The sequence below is a fragment of the Trichosurus vulpecula genome, chromosome 2 (assembly GCF_011100635.1).
Source record: "Trichosurus vulpecula isolate mTriVul1 chromosome 2, mTriVul1.pri, whole genome shotgun sequence".
NCBI lineage: Eukaryota > Metazoa > Chordata > Mammalia > Diprotodontia > Phalangeridae > Trichosurus > Trichosurus vulpecula.
In genome coordinates, this window is record NC_050574.1 from 211,206,039 (window position 1) to 211,226,253 (window position 20,215).

Sequence of the window (20,215 nt, forward strand, 5' to 3'; positions counted from 1 at the left end):
ACCCATGCCCATACAAGACAGAGAATTTAATCAATAAATGTGTGTTCTGACCGCTTCACTAACTGTCCGTTCCCCAGCCTGTCTCCCTTTCCTTGGGCTTCCCTATTTCCTGAGATACAACAATATTGAAGAATATTACATAAACTTAATTGATAAAGCAGAAGAATGGTTTGAGAGGATTGACTCCAATTAAAAAAGAATCTACTGTGGTAAAATAAAAAAGTCTTCTGTAAAAAAATCTATCAATGATGCAAACTCCATTGTCTTATTTTAAGCCATTCCACCCACCCCACAGCCAACCCAATTGTCAGCAACCACCACCATGACCAGTCAGCAGGCATCAACAGTGAGGCAAAACCCTTCACCAGCAAAAAGATTATAACTTACTAAAGGCTCAGATGATGGTTAGCATTTTTTAGCAGTAAAGTATTCTTTGATTAAGGTATATACATTTTTTAGACATAATACTATTGAACATTTAATATACTACATTATAGGGTAAACATAACTTTGATATACATTGGGAAATCAAAAAATTCATGTGATTTGCTTTATTGCAATATTTAATTTATTGCAGTGATCAGGAGCCAAACCTTCAATATTTCTGAGGTATGCTTATATATAGATAGTTCTGCTTTATATAAGTGGTTGGTTCCACAGATCTCTATGTAAAGCAATTTTTAAGTAATGTGAATTCACCTGTGGTTGTAGGGAAGGAAGGAAGGGAGGGAGGGAGAAAGGCATGAGTGGGGCTGAGTGCCAGTGGAGAGATGGGACCAAGGACACATGGGAGCTGGGGACAAAGAATTGAGAGCAGGAATAGGAACATACTGGCTGCACTAGCCACTTGGAGGCCTGGTTGAACGTAGAAGGATCTCCCTGGAAGAACAGGGAGGAGTGGGATGTGGAAACCAGAAAGGCAACATGGGGAAGTAGGAGGGGGGAGGGGTATGGAGAAGGGGAACCAGACAGGCAGAAGCCAGGCAGGACACACTGACAGGTGGATGGAGCTAGGCAAAGATCTCCTCTCAGTGCCTGAGCTCTCAAGCCAAGCCTCCTATCAGGCAGTGGCAGTTTCTCCACACATCTATTCTTCTGCTTTCACTTGGAAAGGTTTTTTTTTTTGGTGGTGGGGTGGGAGGTCACAGAGCACAGAGAGGCAGGAGTGGAGAAGGAGAGAGAGAGAGAGAGAGAGAGAGAGAGAGAGAGAGAGAGAGAGAGAGAGAGTACAGTACTATACATTAAAGTTACCATAAGTATTTTTTTGGAATTAATGTGCACTTCTTTCAGAATTCTTTACATAAAGTCAAATTTGTGTAACGTGAATTTATGTAAAAACTGTCTACATATGGTTATCATATTATATTAAAAATCATCCAAGTTGTAACTTATTTTATCAAAAATATTTTTATATTCAACAAATTTTGCGTGATAAATAAATTTAATATGAAGTCTTACAAATGAGCCTATGAGATCTTGCTGGATTACTTATCTGAATTCTTACTGAATGTCCCTTGTAAAAAATTTCTGATTCTGATTATTTATTATTTTAGATTTAGATTTTTCATAATTATAGGTAGAATAAAAATTTTCATAATTATATAAAATAATTTTAATTTGTAGCTTTCAGGAGCAAATGTTATCATTGTAATCCCTGAGTGAATAAATCTAGAAGAATATTATGAGCAATATGTTATATTACTCTGAGATTGACAAGACGTTTTGTTGTTGTTGAAAGTGGTTCATGGAACAAAAATATTAAGAACTATTTATTTACTTTTTCAGTTTGTTTTGCTTGACTCTGTATTTACAACAGGGTCTTGTTTTTTTCTTGCTTTTTTAGTGGCAGCATGTGGGTGGCACATTGGGAGAGTTTGAAGGCTGATTTTCATTTTAAAAATAATCTTTTAAAAACTACTTTATATTTAACTACCTTGTATTTATTCCCTTTATATTTATTTTGTGTAGACTTATGCATGTACTAATTGTTTCCCCCATTAAAATATGAACTCCTTGAGGATTTCTTTTTCTTTGTATTTTTCCTTTGTATTTGTATCCCCTGTGCCTCATACAGTGTCTGGCAGAGGGTGTATTTAATAAATTCTTGTTGATTTATGATTCCTTGGAAGATGTTGTTAGACAATAAGGATATCTTCAGTGTCACAGGTATTTGCAAAAATAAAATTAATTTGCATAAATAAAATAAATTAGAATAAATTCATAGTTCTGTTGCTGGATTGTAAATCATTATAAGTGCTAAGACCACGGCTTACACATCTTTCTATGCTCTCTTCCACAGAAATTAGTGCAGAGCCTTGCATTCTACATACTTGAAAAAACATTTGTTGATCTGGCTTGTGTGGTTTTCTGCCCCTTGCCAACAGCTTCTATATAGACGTAATGGCAAGCAAAGTGGGACTTTTTGCTGTTTTTTCTTTTGGAGTGCTTCTCAGCACTAAGGCAACCAAGTGCCTTTGATTGAGACTTGCCTTTGAATTAAGAGTCTTTGATGACCTGCTTAAGTCACAAGAAAGCTCAAGTCACAGGAGTTTGAGTCGCATGACTGTGATGTCCTCTGACCCTGAAAAAGTATATATATATATATACTCTGAGGTTAGTTAGCATTTTGCTTTGGGGATCACCCACTGGAAGTGTTCATGTAATTTGACCAGATGAGAATCTAGGGGCCATTAAGGAGCTCCCCAGCTTTGAAAACCCAGATGATGGTGCTTCTCTCTCTCTGGTAACTATGTATGTATTGCTATGGACAGATGGTTAGAAGCCCTGTCTGCTGATTTGTGTTATTTGCTCTGTTTATATAATTTCTGCTTGTAGTTTCTGTTTGTGTTTTCTCTGAAGTTCAGGGTACTGACTTTTTCCTCTGAACTAAGTGAATGATATATGTATATTTAATTAGTGAGATTGTAAACCCCTCCAAGTTGCTTTCCTTAGAAAAGCAGATCAAAGAACCCGTGCTGGCAGCCCTCCTGTGTCCTGGTGTTGTTGGTCTTATACCTCCACAGCAGTTGCTGGCAGCATTGCTGTTATGATAGACTCATTAAATTTTAGAGCTGAAAGGGACCTTAGAGATAATTGGTTCATCTTTTACTCTACACTTGGGTAAACTGAGGCCCAGAGAGCTTAAATGATTCACGCAAGACATGACAACAAATTGAGGTCAGAGTCAGAACAAGAATCCAGGTCTTTTGTTACCTGGACTCTGACCCTCTAGGGTTCCTTTCATTTATTTATGCCACTTCCATATAATCTTATTCTCACATCAGCCTTGGGAAGTAGGTTGGGCAGGTGTTAGAAAAAGTAGATAAGGTCACTGAGAAATAAAAGCAATAGGCAAAGATCAGAAGTTCAAGGAGTGGCTGCCTGAAATCAGAATTTCAGGGAGTGGTAAATTACCTCTAAAGAAGATAACAATTATAGCTCACATTTATATAGCATTTTAAGGCTTTTAAATTATCTATCTCACAACAGTCCCATGACATAGACAGTGCAAGTATCATTAATTTCATTTTTACAGATGAAGAAGCTGAAGATCAGAGAGGCCATATGACAGACACCTGGAGTCATGCACCTACTGAGTATTATAGTCAGGATTTACACCCAGATCTTTCTTGATTCCAAGGCTAGGATTCTTTCCACCAAGATGTAGAAGGGTGATTAGAGAAGTGAAGGGGTAGCTAGGTAGGGGAAAACCTATTTCAGGGAGACTGCTGGGAAGCAGGGTGTGATTAACTTCTTAAAGGCACATAATTAAAACCAGCAAAGATGAATTTCTCACATGAAGCTGATAAATTTTGAGACTGACATTTTGAAATTTCTCTTTGACACGTACAAGTGGAGGAGGTAGTCTGGCACAGTGGAGAACATACTGAACTTGCACTCATAGAAGACCTGGGCTCTCCTCCAGTACCGACCACCTTTTTGACATTGAGAGAAAAAAAAAAACAAAACAAAACCCTAGCTTCTCTACACTGTAGTGCTTCATCTATAAAACAAGAAAGGTGGACTTGATGGGAGGTCCCTCTGAATCATTAATCCTATAAACTCCTCCCTAATTCCTTTCTTAAAGCAATGATCCTTAGAGAGTCTCCACTGTCCCCCTGTCCCTACCCACCAGCCAAGTTTTAGGGAAAGTCAAAAGAGAAGAATTCCTCCATTAAAAGAATAGTCAGGGAATGGGGAAACCAAGAAATACCAATCCTACTTCTATTATTTATATGAAGACCAGAGATAACAATTCAGGTCAACAAGCACTTATCGAATTCCACTAAGTACCAAAGAACATAAAAAGATCAGAAAGAAAAAAAATGTAGTCCATGTCCTTTGGGATCTTATCATAGTATTTTGATGATAAAATACCTTTACAAGGAAGCCCAAAATGATTTTGAGGAGGAGAGGGTGCCTACAGGCTTTAAAATTTCTTAACAACTTCATAATGATCTTCTTTTGTTTACCAGGAAACAAAACAAAAGGAACACTTAGAAAAACCAAGTAAACGTTGTCTGCTTATTTGAGAAAGAACAGGTCAGAGGAGAAAAGGGAAACCTGAGCTCCTTTGTTCAGGGAGAGCTAGATGAGAGAAATCCAGAATAAATAGGGCAGCAGTTTATAGTGAGAGGCATCTGAAAAAGGCCCCGGGCTTGAAAGCAGAAGAAAAGCTATAGGAAGCACACCTTGGGCACAGAATTATCTCCTGTATTTCATACCAGCAGTAATCTCCCTTGACATAATAACAAATAAAAATAAAAAAACTTTAAGATAAAAATGTGTTCATTTACTATTTCACTGATGAGGTCACTGAAAACGTCTATGAGAGCAATTTCCAAGTGGAAAAAAGAATATCAACATCATGGAAATGAATTCTTTGGCAGAGTCCAAAAGAATAGACATTTTTCTGGAACTGTTTGAATGCTGACCTTCATAGAAGTTGGGGGCTGAGCCAGATACCTCCTAAAGTGTACCACATAGATAGCACTCCCTCTAGGATTACTTTCCTCAGTGTCCATTTGCATTGGCAGGATAGGTCCCTGGAGGGCTGCTAATGATCTCTCAGGGTACTAAGTGTAACCCTAAGGGCTGCTGAGATTTTCTAGCCCTGTCCTTCATGAGTCACAACTGTTATGCTTCCTATTGATTATCAGTCAGATAATTTGCTTTTAGAAAGGGTATTTACTAAGGAGACATAGGAAGGTGTGGAGATTAAAAAGGTTCGAGAGACATAGTTTCTGAGTAATTTAACAATTTTATTAATGTCTAACATTTTTATTAATAAAAGGATGGTCCTTTGGCTATCTCTTAGACCAAAAGACAATCATGACCAGGGCTCACAGTTTATATACCCTTTGAAGAGTAGGCGTTCCCCAGGGTGGGAATCAACCTTGATTGGTTAACAACTAATGAGAGAATGGATATTACAAGGAGGGACTGAGAGTAACGTTATGTCACCCTTGGACAGAGAGACTATCTCTATACCCAGACCACCCCTAGCCTTGGGCAATCTATTCAAAGAACGTATGCCCCACCCAAGCCTGAGCAGAACACAATAGCTACTCCTCCTGGGTCTGAACAAGGAAGTTAGTTCAATCTCGTTATCAGCAGTGTCCTTCAACAGACTAAACTTTTAAAAATTAAGACTTAAGAAAAAGGGGGAAACTCTAGATTTCTCCAAATCACTGGCTATTAATAATCATTTCTCTCAAAAGACAGTTGTAACTATTCCAGTGCCCCACAATGGAGCCATAATCCCCTCTTGCATAATCAAGACAAATTTATAGTATAAGGGTAGTGAGACACAGTGTAGGGAAGCCCATCTGGCAAGAGGGTAACTTCTGTCTCCTAGTTGTGGTTGTTCAGTCGTTTCAATGGTGTCTGACCCTTTCTTGGCAAAGATACTGGAGTAGTTTGCAATTTTCTTCTCTAGCTCATTTTACAGATGAGGAAACTGGGGCAAACAGGGTTAAGTGACTTACCCAGGGTCACATAACTAGCAAGTGTCTGAGGCTGGATTTAAAGCCAGGTCTTCCTGACTCCAGGTCTGGTGATTTTCCCATGTACCCCCTAACTGTCCATCTCATAACTTATGGGTAGCCTTTTTATCTCTTCACAAAGCACCGATAAAATTCACCAGAAGTGTTTCTCTCTGCTGGGTCCCAAGGGTGGGTGCTTTTATAGAGTCCTGCAGCTGTCTTTTTTTTAGTATGTCTAGTTTGTCCTTGGTGTGTTTTTTAGGTGGATGCTGATGGGACCTTCAGGTCTTTCAGTCTTTCAAATTTTGCAAGGTTGTAACTCAGTCAATTCTGTCACTGACAGAACTAAATATTTCTCGGTTGTCTTTTGTTTGCTATTGTTATTGGCCTGTCTGCTTCCAGCTGGATATGTTGTACCCCACTTGTCCAGTCTCTTGGGTAGCATGATCAACAGGGAGGCAGGAGGAAAAAGGGAATAATTCCCTATCAGGGGCCTGGGATTCTTAGCTCCTAAATTTGGAGTCTTTTCTAACTTGATTGACTTGACTCCAAACTAGCTTATCATTTTTGTATGTCCACCAAGAGTCATAATTTGTTATTCTTCAAGCAATGACCAGATATTTTCCGTTATCCTGTCACTATTTAATGACTCAAAGCCCCAATTCTTTCATAGTGACTAAGGACTATTTATGACCAGTTTCTTTTTGATTGATTGACTAATTTAATCAAGATGTCTGGATCTTTTGTGCTTAATGGGAGATGAGGATGGATGCCAACCTTTACGAATGAAAAGCATACTAAATTTGGGTCCAAATCCCAGTTCTGTCCGAACTAGACTTATGACTTTATGCAAGGCACTTAGTCAATTTGTGCCTTGGGTTTGACTTTTGTCGAGTTATTTTTCAGTCATGTCTGACTCTTTGTGACTTCACTGAGGTTTTATTGGCAAAGATAGTAGAGTGGTTTTCCAGTTCCTTCTCCTGTTCATTTTATAGATGAGTAAACTGAGGCAAACAGGGTTAAATGACCTGCCTAATGTCACATAGCTAGTAAATATCTGGGGCTAGATTTGAACTCAGGAAATCATGGAAGTCTTCCTGACTTCAGGCCTGGCACTCTATCCACTGCTCCATCCACCGTACCACCTAGCTGCCTGGGTTTGAACTAGATGGTGGCTAAATTTCTCTAGCTCTTCAATCCCCTTTTTTGAAAAGGAAATTTAACCACATGCATTGATATACGGAATTCCTTTTCCCATGAGTTCCCTATGCCAGTAAAATGACAGGCCCAGTCTCTATCATTGATATTGTTACTAAATTTCAGTAGTTTTTCCTGAAATATAAAAGGGAGGACTCTTTTCTAGAAAGTCAGTAAGGACATCACCAATGCAAGAAGGTACCTGGTTTGCAACCTTGGAGATTTGTTTCATGGAAGACCATGGGATAATGAATAACCTATTTCCTCATTCTAACAATTAAAGATTGATAGCAGTATCTGACATTTATATAGCACTTTAAGATTTGCAGAATAGCTTTCTTATAATAGCTCTGTGAAGGAGATGGTATAAGTTATTGACATTCCAATTTTATAGATAATTTAATTGAGACTTGTTTGCTCAAGATCAGAGTTGTGAAGTACCAAGGTAGGAGTCTGAACCATTGTCCTCAACACAATGACAAAGTATCTTTGATTGTTTCAACCTAGGGGTGGTGGAGCAGTAGAAAAACACTTGTCCTGTACTTAGAGGACATCTTGACTCCATCAAGTATCACCCTGGACAAGTTTTTTAACCTCTGAGTATCAGTTTCCTCATTTGTGAACTGGGGATAATGATAATGATACCTAGAAAATAGCATCAAGGTCACGAGTGGCAAAAAAGAGCCACTTCTTCCTCAGGATAAAAATTTGGGGGAGGGAGTACTATTGTATTGTGTGGCTCCAGAGAGCTTAGTAGATGCAACTGGTAGAAGCCACAGGTAATGGTATTTTGGCATCATATAAAGAAAATAGAAATGGAAAAAAAAACTTCCTATAATAGTTTTGATGTGGATATAAAGGCGCTCTAAGGGTTGAGTTGCCCTTTCCCTAATTTATCCTCCAACCTGAAGACATCCAGAGTATCCGGATACAAAGGTGCCCTAAGGGTAGAGTTGCTCTTTCCCTGGCTCCCTAAAGTCTCCTCCCCTTATCTTGAAATACCACCAAACTTCCCCTTATCCTGGACCATGGAATCCTCATGTCCCACATCCTGGGTCTTAAAAATTCCCTTTGTCTCCCTTACCCTGTCCTTATAAAAACAATCCTCTGTCCCTCTGTAAGTGGCTAGTCCTTCTTCCAGGGCTTTTGCGTCAATAAAGGTCCAATGGCTACAGAGAAGGTCTAAGTGAATGGAATCCGTAACAATTTGTCAGTCATTTCCTTTGAGTCTCCAGAGGCATCCAGAGGATGCACTGGATAGAATGTTGGAGCTGGTCAGGAAGAATTGTATTCAGATCCTGTCCACAGTGCCCTGGGGTTGACTTGGGTCACTCCCTTGGTAGTTTAAGTCTCATATTGAAGTGAAATGAGTTAGTCATTCAATATTTAACAAAAGGAGGTTTACATAAAGATGGCAGTGGAAGGATGTTCAACAAGACTTCAGGGAGGACACCACACTCATTCAGTTGAGCACATAGCTTCCTATTGTTAGTTATGCTATTTGTCCACAGTAAGTGGCCCCAGAGAGAGCTGGGATTCCTCACAGCCTTTTGTACTCAGGCAAACAGGCAACTACATCAACAACCTGAGTAAGTTCCCTGGGCCATTTAAGTCTCAAGGAGAGTTTCAATACCTTTCAAGAAGAACTAACCTAAGATGCATGGGGAAAGGCCCAACCTACATGCAAGAGTCCTAGGAAATACTGCTCCTATGACACTGCCTTAGACACCTACTAGTTGTGTCCCTTTCTCTTAAGTTATATTCACCTCTCATTCTCAGTTTCCACTTCTGTAAAATGGGGATAATAATAGCACCTACCCCAAGAATTGTTGGGAGGATTAAGTCAGATGGGATAATATATGTAAACTTTTGCATATCTTACCAAGTGCTATTTGTGTTTCTATAACTTTTAGTAACCATGAAGCATACTTTATAACTATTTGCTATGTATTGGTCAAAAAGGTTGCTCCCAATTTTTTACAGTTACAAGTAATTATGCCATAAAAATATTTGAGCAGATGGCTTTTTTTCAGATGATACTTCCAGGGTTTCCTTCCTTCCTTCTTTCCTTTCTTCCTTCCTTCTTCCCTTCCTCCCTTCCTATATTAGTCTATTTGCTTTCCGATAGATGTTGGGTCTGTCACCTGTGTGCCTGTTTGACAGATAACACACAGGAGGTACTGGAGTTTTTGAACTCCAGCCTCTAACAGGTTCACTCTTGATCTGGTCAGACAGGAAGGACAGGAAGACCGCTTCGGAGGGGTTAATAATTTTACTCTATCCTAGTCTAGTCTTCTCAGAAGGGTTGCTGATAATGGGAGCACCAACTCCTACAGCATTCCCAAACAGCCTTTCTCATGGGGTGGGTGAGAAGGGGGGGCAACTACCCCTATGTTTTGCTGGGGCCTATCAAGACAGGCATAGCTTGTGCACTGCCCTAAATCCCCTCAAGCCTCAATGGGAGCTGGTTGAGGCAGGTACATGCATTCCTCTATGCATTACCCAAATCCCCAATGGGTTCCCCCATGAGTTCCCCTATGGATTCCTCATGGTTTCCCCACTCAATGATGCGTGTCCATTTGCTTTATAGGGCATCAAACAAAGAAGGCATCTTGCCAACAATAGCCTTGCAGGTTAACTTCTGCAATATCGTCATTCTGCTGAAGACTAGTAAATACCATGTTATGTCACCCTCATATGTCATGGCGCAGTCACAATAGGACTGTCTGTCACTATGATTCTAGGAATTATTATCCAGGATCCTTGGGGCTATTCTGGGAGTTATTATCTAACACCTGGAAACTAGACTTTGCCATGCCCATGGATCCTGAGAAACTGCACTCTAAAAAGGATGACAAAATCCTCCTTCCTTACAGTACCTTTGCACTGACTGTCTCCCCTGCCTGGAATGCACTCCTTCCTCACTTCCCCCTCTTAGAATCCTACTTTTACTTTAAGACTCAGATCAAGCATTGTCTTCCACCCAAAGCTGTTTCTCAATTTCCTAGTTTCCAGTGGACTCTCCTCCAAGACTACCTTGACATTGCTTTTGTATATATTATACACCCAATAAAATAGGCACTTTCTGTCTCCCTGTAATATCAATTAAGTTGGCTGTCTTTGATTGAGTCTCACTAGGTACTAAACTGCAGGCCCAAACCCCTGTCTGCTAGGTGCTAAGCCTATAAGGGCGTGAAGCCCTCACGGTCCCAAGGGGAGTTGCTAAGACCAGAGCCAATAGTAGGAGCCTGAGTTCTGGTTGCTCAGAGGACGTTTGATGATGGCTATAGAGTATATAAAAAGAGAAATCAGAGCTATTTGCTTAGGGCTCTCACTTTTGTTGGTGCGCTGATGTGGAGACTCTGGGCAGCTGTAGTTAAGAGCCCTCCAGCTTGTAAACCCGGATGTTCAGACTTTGTTAAACTTTGGTAACTATGCATTGAGATTTGAATCAGACAAGGTCTGTCTGTTGATGTTTGTAATTTGTTTGTATTTGCTCTGAATTTCAGGGTGCTGGCTTTTTCCCCTGAACTAAGTGTATATTTATATGCTGGATTAAAGTAAGCTTGTTAACCCCTTAACGTTGCTTTCCATAGTAAAGCAGATCAAAAGAATCTGTGCTGGCAGCTTTCTGTGTGCTGGTTGTTGGCAGGTCTTACACCCCTTACAGCAGCTGCTAGCCAGATTGTTGCAACACTCCCTTATTAGAATACATAGTCTTTGAGGGCAGGAAGTGTTTGTCTTTGCATTCTCAGTGTTTAGCAAACCACCTGGCACATTCTAGACACTTAAGTCAGGGATTTTTTTTCCTGCAACAAATATTCATAAGACTGGGAATAAGGAGAGGGTTGAGGAGAATGATCTTACCTCCTTCACTTGGCTTTTGCTCTGGCTGAAGATCACATACATGCTAAGCCAAAGAGGATCTTGAGAGTAAAATGAACTTGATAGTAATCTGTATGACTTATTTGGGTATTCTGGGAATACTTGGAGGCTAGAGTGGTGGACAGGACAATGGAGGGTCTTTCTTAGATGTATCTACCCTCTATAGAACAACCGCTTTTCCAAATCCAGCTCTAGCAAAAAACCAGAGCACAGGTGAGTCATGTGCTCATTACTGAAAGGACTTCTGGTCACACCAATGGTTTTTCTTCCAGTTAACATTTTTTTCTCTTTAAAGCAGCATCCCCATCAATTCAAAATAACAAAAGACTCTAGCATAGGTGTGAAAATCAGAAAATTGGGATGACTCAGTGTTTTCCTGCCCTGGAAAAGGACATTGTAATTTTTTCTTATTTCATTATTTCAGATTCTTTAGAATACTGTGTTTCCTTTGTGAGAGTACCATGGCTAATTTGGGGGGGAGAAGGTATTTATTCATCTCTATAAAACAGTCACTTTCCCCCGCTTAATTGCTTCTGAGTTTTCAGTACTTTTTGATTTCATACCCCGTTTGGCTGCTTGACTTAGAAACTATTTTAATCTTGACTTCTTTGTGTGAGTTAAGAGAAGTAATTATTGAGTGTAAATGAATTTTTCTGAGCATTTTAATTTTGTTAGAGCACAATAATTTAATCGATATATCACCTACCAGAATGTTTGCTGCAATTTACAGAGTGAAAGATAGAGGTTTAACAATTCAGAAATGAAAATCAGAACAACACCATAAATAAAGGTGCAGACTGGCTATGCCATAAATAGCTGTAATAGGTTCTTGCACCATAGGTGGGCGGACACCACCCTGGGAGCAAGTTAATGAAAAGTTAAGGAGACATTGCTGAGGCCCTTATATTTGATTTACCCCGACAGTGTGCTCACCAAGAAGGCCTGGTTTCTGGAGTTTTGTTTTCTTACCTTATTTTTATCTTTAGAAGAGCAGAATGATAATACATTACTCAGTAGACTGCTATATTTTAGCTCATCCTTCATATCCGAAGATGCTTCTGCAACTTTATTAAATCAATGGCTTTCTGTTGCCTCTAGAATAAAGTAGAAACTCCTTATGACATTTAATGCCTTTCCCAACCTAGCTGCAGCCTACTTTTCCAGGTTTATTGCTTATTAGGTCCCTTTGTGCACCCTGTGCTCTAGCCACACTAGCCTACTTGTTCTTCCTCATCCCACCCCTTTCTCTGAGCCTTTGCTTAGGTTGGCCCTCGAGCCTGGAACGTACACCCTCTTCATCTCTGCTTCTTAGGATCCCTACCTTCCTTAAAGGCTCAGCTCAGGTGCCACCTGGTACCTTTTCTGATCTCCCTAATTGTCAATGTTCTCTTCCTCTTTAGATGTCGATGTCTATACTCATCCATTTACAGGTTACTTACCCTTGGTAGGATAGGAGCTAGCGTTTTATATAATGCTTTAAGGTATGTAAATTACTTTACAAATATTATTTCATTTTATCTTCACAACAACCTTGGGAGGCAGGAGGCATTTTTATCCCTATCTTACAGATGAGGAAACTGAGGCAGACAGAGTTTAAGTGACTTGTCCAGGATCACTCAGCTAGTAGATGTCTTGAATTCAGGCCTTCCTGACCTTAACTCCAGAGTTCTATGCACTGCTGACCGGTTTTCATTTTGCTTTTTTTTTTTAAATCTCCAGCTTCTATTACAGTTCTTTGCACAAAGTAACCACCTAAAAAACACTCATTAGATTGGAATAGATGAACAGCACACTTCTTTCTACATTGGAGACAAGGGTAGTTCTTGAGCTCTGGGAATTGGATTTCTGGAAATTAGCACACACTTTTGATAACAATTCAGGCAATTATAGCCTTCAGGTAATACGCAAATTAAATTTAGGATGAAATAATAGTAATTACTTACATTTATATAGCATTTTATGTTTCTGTAACTTCACATGTGTGGTAAGTATGCTCTGGCATACTCTGTGAGACTGAGGCCTGCCACAACTTCTCCTCAGAATTCTAGGAGTAACTTGAGAGATTTGGGAGGTATCTTTTCTCTAACCACTGACTCATGATTTTACCCAACAGGGTTTTTTCCCTACTGTTAAGTCTTAGTGGGTGAGTGACTAGTACTCCATTTCCATTTAACCATGATTGAGTTGACATTAAATAGCTTTTACAAAGTAATATTTATCTTAATGATATAACAAGAAAAAAGTGCAAACATTTCCTTCTATGATACAGTGGTTCTGTGATCTCACTGATGGAAATTATACAAATTTCAACCCATCCACGCTTCCAAATGTACAGATTTTAAGCCATACAATACAAACCTTCTTATCCTTTGCAGCCCTTGTCCATGTTCTTCCATAAATCTGCCACAGGAGAGCCCCTCAATGTTCTAGGGACCTTCTTTTATGTCTCTTGATATTACATAGGTACTAATGGAACACAGGGACAGCTATCCTTCCTTTGTTACCTCTCATTCTTGTTATATGACCAGGCCAACTATCTTCTGGTCCTTTTCAAGTTTCTGACAATTTCTTTCCAATTTCACCCTTTAAATACTCTCTGAATGAGCTGATTGGCCTCTCACCAAGCTTTTTGTAAGCTTTTCTTTTTCCGTATTTATTCCCAGTAGAATAGAAATTCCTTGAAGATAGGGACAATTTCACTTTTGAAGCCCTAGCATCTAGCACAGTGCCAGGCACATAGTAAGTACTTAATAAATATTTATTGATTGATTCTCACTGTCTTATAAGGTAGTGTTGCTCATAGTCTTCCAGCATCCTCCTTAAGATTTTAGAAATATGTTCATATTCTATACCAGTGTTATTCTTAGCTGTATTATTTCTTTGCTTGGCAAAGAAATTGAACATTTGTTGGATGAAGTGGTTTCTAGGTTCTTTGGGCTTTCTCATTGTGCCATTTAAAAAGAAACCACTGGTTAAAATTCTTAAGGAAATGCTGATAGTCTTTGGTGATTTCTATTTCTTTATCTATTTTCCATTTTGGACATGAATGCTCATTTGAACAAGACTGGTTACGGCTGATTTAATTGCATGCCATATGTGGTATTCCAGGAATTATCTTAAATATTCCACAGCTGGCAAGAAACAATGAGGAACTGTCCCCCTCCCCCATCATTCCAGGGGGATGATTTCAGATGAAGGAGTGTACCCTTGCATGTCTTGCATCCATTCTTTTTTGTCCGCTCATACAGCCACTGTCATATTTCAGGTGCTCATCACCTCTTGCCTGGATTCTTATAAGAGCCTCCTAACTGGTCAAATATAAAATCTTCTGTTTGGCTTTGAAACCCCTTTATTACCTGGCCCCTTCCTACTTTTCCAGGCTTCTTACAACTTACCCTCCTCCAGGTACTCTCCCATCCAATGACACTGGCTCCTCACACATGACAGTCCATCTTCCCCACTCCATCTCTCCTCCCATCTTGACTTCCCTGGTTTTCTTCATCTCAGCTAAATCTCACCCTCTGCAAGAAGCCGCTCCCAGTTCCTCCTAATGCTACTGCTTTTCCTCTGGTATGACTTTGCCCCCTATTTACTTTGTAGGTACATAATTATTTGTACGTTGTCTCCCTGTTAGATAGTGAACTTCTTGGAGGCAGAGACTGCTTTTGCTTTTCTTTGTATTTCCGGTGTGTAACACACTGCCTGACACACACTAGGTGCTTGATAAATGCTTCTTGACTTGACTTGGCTTCCCCACCTAAAGTCTCCCTTCCTCTCCAATCTGTCATCCACACAAACTGATTTTCCTAAAGTGCAGGTCTAACAACATCACTCCCCTACTTTTATTCTCTAGTACCGATAGGACCAAATCATGAACTCCTCTGTTTGGCATTTAAAGTCCTTTTCAATTAGGCCCCAACCCACCTTTGCAGCTTTATTACACATTCTTCCCTTCCACTCACCTGGTGGCCAAGCCAGGATGGCCTTCTTGCTATTCCTAATACATAGCTTTCCCACTCTTGTCTTCCAGGCTTAGCTCAAGTTCCCCCTTCTACCTGAGGCCTTAAGCTGAACCTAGCAATCATCTTCATTTTGGTCTTTTTGCTAGAGGGACACATTTCAACAGTGTTTGCTGAGTAACTGCTTTATATCCAGAAATGCTTTAGGTGCTTGGAAGGTATAAAAAATATATATATTACATGATCCTTCAGCTCAAGGATCCTTGGAGAATCCAAGAATAACACATGTTTAACAACAAGGGAACAACTGGAGGTAGCATGAGAAAACACCAAATTGAACAAGGTATGTCACAAACAAAAGTGCTGGAGAAGATTGGGAAGAGTTGGCTATAGTGTAATATACTGGGCAGTCCTCACAGAAGACGTAGATCTTGCGAAAGGCCATAGAGTAGGGGTTCTTAACGTGAGGTCCATGGACCCTCAAGAGGCCTGTGGGTCGATGTCAGGGGTGGTGGTAGTAGTCTGTAAACTTGGATGGGAAAAATGGCATCTTTTTTCAATATAATTCATTTCATTTGCAATCCTACATATTTTACTTTATGCACTTAGACACATTATTGTGAGGAGTCCTAGGCTTTACCAGATTGCCAAAGGCAATCCATGACACAACAAAAGGTTGAGGACTCTTGCCTTAGAGGTAGAGAAAAAGAGGAAGGTTTAGACAAAGGGCAGCTAAGTGCAGTAGACAGAGTGCCAGCCAGGAGGATATGAGTTTAAATCTGGCCTCAAACACTTACTAGCTGTGTGACCCTGGGCAAATCACTTAACCCTGTTTGCTTCATTTCCTCATCTATCAAATGAACTGGAGAAGGAAATGGCCAACCACTCTAGTATCTGCCAAGAAAACCCCAAATGGGGTCACAGAGAGTTGGTCATGACTGAAACAATTCAACAGCATTTTAGACAAAGAGATCAGTAGAAGCAAATTCTAATTTTATAATTGAAAATGATTATAGTTATATTCGTGTAGTATCATGACTTTGAGATGTCTCATATTTTTATGGTTGTCAACATATTCTTTTAATCTTTTTTTCTGAGAATTGGAGACAACTATTATTAGCATAAACAATACTATGGTTATTCTTCTTAGGCAATTCTGCCCACTATTGGACACATCTTTCGGCAAATGTTCAGTCCTGGTTATAATGAGCTCTGAGGAAGTAGAAAACTATTCCACAAAGGGCCTGAGATCCACCCACCGCTGGTTGAAAGTTAAAGGGTACATATATTATCTCTTGAGAAAACCCAAATCATTAACAAAAACAGTTAAAGCAGATTCACTTGGAGGTTGAGAGTAGCAGGATGTAGCATTACACAATCATTTTCCACTTTATGCTAAGCTTTCCGCCATGATGAATTTCCATAGAAAACACCTCTGTACCAATGGTTCTTATAACCTTTCTGTGTCCGGGAGCCCTTTGGCAGCCTGATGAAGCCTATGGACTCATTCAGAATAATATTTTTAAGTGCATAAAATAAAATATGTAACATTACAAAGGAAATCTAGTATATTGAAATATAATTATCAAAACATTAAAAACAAATTTGTTATTTACTAATATGTCTAGCAGTAGGTATGACAAATATAATAATTTTAAAGTAGTGATGGGCACAAACAATATTTTGACATATCTGCAATGACTGTAATATGAAATGAATGTGTCTGCGTTTTCTATTGGTAACAGAGTCACAGGTACTGCTAATACTGGGGTGGTTTGTTGTCTCCATTCATAATTGAAACAAAATGCTAAATTTCAGTTAGAAGCTAATGAAATTGAAGATGTAACTTATTTTCTATCCCAGTTCATGGACCCTTCTGGAAATCTGTCCATTGAACCCCAAGAGGTTAAGAGCCCCTCGCTCTAGAATTTTTAAGTTTAATTGAATTGGTTAAAAATAGGTGAAGAAATAGCTTTGCAGAAATGCATTTATTATGGAAATCAAGGTAGACCTTTATTAACAAAATACAGCTGTCTTAGCAAGGTAACATCAATCTGTCCTTCCTAGCTGCCTCTGAAGTGAAACTTGGAATATCATTTCATGGGATGAGCTGTCAATAAGCATGGGAAATGTATGCTAACAGTAGGGAGGTAGGTTTAGTTCTCTCTATCAAAGGCCTGGTCAGCTTTTCTACCGAATCTGATAATTTAGGTAGGTGTGCAAGTTGTGAGTAGTATAATGAATACCTCAATATAGTAATGATAAAACAACATGGTGAAGTAGGAAGAATATGAGAATCAGAAAGCTTGGATTTGAGTCAAAAATCTGTCGTTTACTCCTTCTGTGATCTTGGATTCTAGTGGGGTGCCACTGGGCTCCTCAGCCTATCATCATTGATTTGAATGATCTCGCAGAAGGCATGCTCATTAAATGTGTAGATGACATGAAACTGGGAATGATAACTAAAATGGTGGACAACTAAACCAGGATCCACCTTCACAGGCTAGTAGAATGGATTAAGAAATAAATGTAAAATCGAACACTTAATATTCCCAAGTCAAATGTCTAAGTGCAGGACTAGAAACAATTCACAAAGAAGAGAACTGAGATTTTTAGTAGACTACAAACATGATATAAATGAACAATATGACATATACACCAAAAAAGCTAACTCAATCTTGTTTAGTTGATTAGTCATGTCTGACTCTATGTGACCCCATTTAGGGTTTTCTTGGCAAAGATACTGGAGTGCTTTGCCATTTCCGTCTTCAGCTCATTTTACAGATGAGGAAACTGAGGCAAACAGTGTTAAGTGACTTGCCCAGGGTCACACCTCTGAGGCTGGGTTCAGGTCCTCCTGACTCCAGGGCCAACATTTTATCCACTGTTCCATCCAGCTGCCTCAGTCTTAGGATTCATTTAAAGAAGCACGGTGCTGAGAATAAGGAAGGTGATAGTCTTGTCCTACTCTTCTAATCGGACCATACCTATAGTCTTGTGTTTGATAGCACATTTTAGGAAAGTCTTGTTAAACTGGAGAGCCTCCAAAGAAGAGTAATTAGGATAGTGAGAAGACTCAAAATCTTGCCATCTGAGAAAATTCATGATACTTAGCCAGGACAAGAAAAGGCTTGTGGGAGTAGGAGTCATGATGCATTTCTTTGAGTATTTGAAGGGCTGTCATACTGAAAAATTATTAAGCTTGTTGTTTGACCACAGAGAGCAAAACTAGGAAAAACTGGGGGAAGTTGAAGAGAGGAAGATTTAGTTTAAATGTAAAATAAGTAAAACTCTCTAAGAATTGTAATTATTTAAAAGTGGAATGGGTCCTTCTTTCAAAGTTAGGCAGGGCAATCAATAATATTATATAAGGGATCTCTATGTTATGAAATTAACACTATACTGTCACACATGCCCCGTATCCCAGATCATCTACATGACAAATTTTTAGATAGGGTCCAGTTAGGTTTTGTTAATTGAAAAATAAATAGGTAGCCAGGCATTTCTGCAATACAGGGCAGGGTGGCATGTAAGCCTCTGGAAAGATTTTTTTTTAAAGTCAGTTAGAAGCCTGTCTCAAATTCTGTTTTATTTCAAATCATACTTTGTCCATGCAGACCAAAATCAAATTAGTGACAAAAATCCTTAAGAAGTCAGTTCTAAACAAGCAAGCTATCTTGGGGGTAAATTTAAATGGCTTGGGTGAAGAGTTTATTATGTCACTTCACTTTTTTTTCTTTGACATGTTTTGTTTCAAAACAACAGATACTTCCCAACAAATACCTATAAGCTCATTCCTTCAAGGAAATTCTCTGAATACAGTTAAGCAAATCCATGTGATTACAACTGATAGAATATATCGCTTTCCATTTATGTCGTTTACTTATAGTTTACAGAAAGGTTCTATCCTTTAACTTTGATAGTATAACACCATCATCTATCTTATTTGAGTTTAATTTTATTGCTTTGTAGTTTTGTATTTATTGTGTTCATTGCACACATTCTTCTCCTGGTGCTCCTTTCTTCGTTCTACAGCATTTCATGCAAGTTTTCTCTGGATTTTTTAATGTTTGTCATTCTTTTATGGTAGAATGGTATTTCATTATTTTCATATGCCTTAATTCAACTATTCCAACTGTGTGGGCCTGTATTTTGTTCCTAGATTTTTTGTGTAATAGTCCTGGGTGTAGGAGTGGGATAATAGGGAAGAGAAACAGATTCTCTTTTCCCCATGAGGATTCTGGGGGCAGCTAGATGGTGCAGTGGATAGAATGCCTGTCCTCCAGTCAGGAGAACCTAAGTTCAAATTTGGTCTTAGGCATTTATTAGCTAGATGACCCTGGGCAAGTCACTTAACCCTGTTTGCCTCAGTTTCCTTATCTCTAAAATGAGCCGGAGAAGGAAACGGCAAATCACTCCACTATTTTTGCCAAGAAAACTCCAAATGGGAGTCACAAAGAGTTAGACAAAACTGAACAACTATATTCTTGTAGCTATTAACTACTGATTCCCAGAACATTCTCCTTCCTTTCTCAATTAGTTCATTGCCTGACTTGCTGTTTTTCTTTTTCAACCTAACTCCTTCCCTCCTTTTAGAAGACTTCAATATACACATTTAAGTTCCCTCAAAGACCCTAACTTCCCAGTTCCTCAGTCTACTCAAATCTCATGACCAACTCCCCCACTGCACTTCAGCCACATGCAGGAATGACCAGACTCCTGATCTTGCCATCACCCACAAGTTTCCCACTTCCATGTACAGGATCTCTATTGAGTTCCTCATCATAATTTTTTATCTAGCAATTGTTTTCATGTAAAATCATCCTTCCTCAGCTGCATATATGCTTCAGGATGTTGAACATTAGATTACTGTATGCATTTGCTTCCAGGTCTTGCTTTTCTAAAATATTCCATTGAAAAACTTTCTATGTTTTTAAAAATTAAATGCCAGTGAGGTTTGATAGTGTTTTATAATATTGCTGCTTTTTAACCTATAATTTGTAAATCTATACTTCTAAGATCATAGACCTTGGCGGAAAAAATCAGTGGGATGCTATAGAAACCTTCTGCTATCTTCCATTTTGTGTTTTTGGAATCCTTTCAGTATGTAGAGTCCTACCCTCATGGGTCCCCTCATCCTCTCCAAAAAAACAAACATTGCAGAGAGTGTGCCACTCATGTCTATCCCAT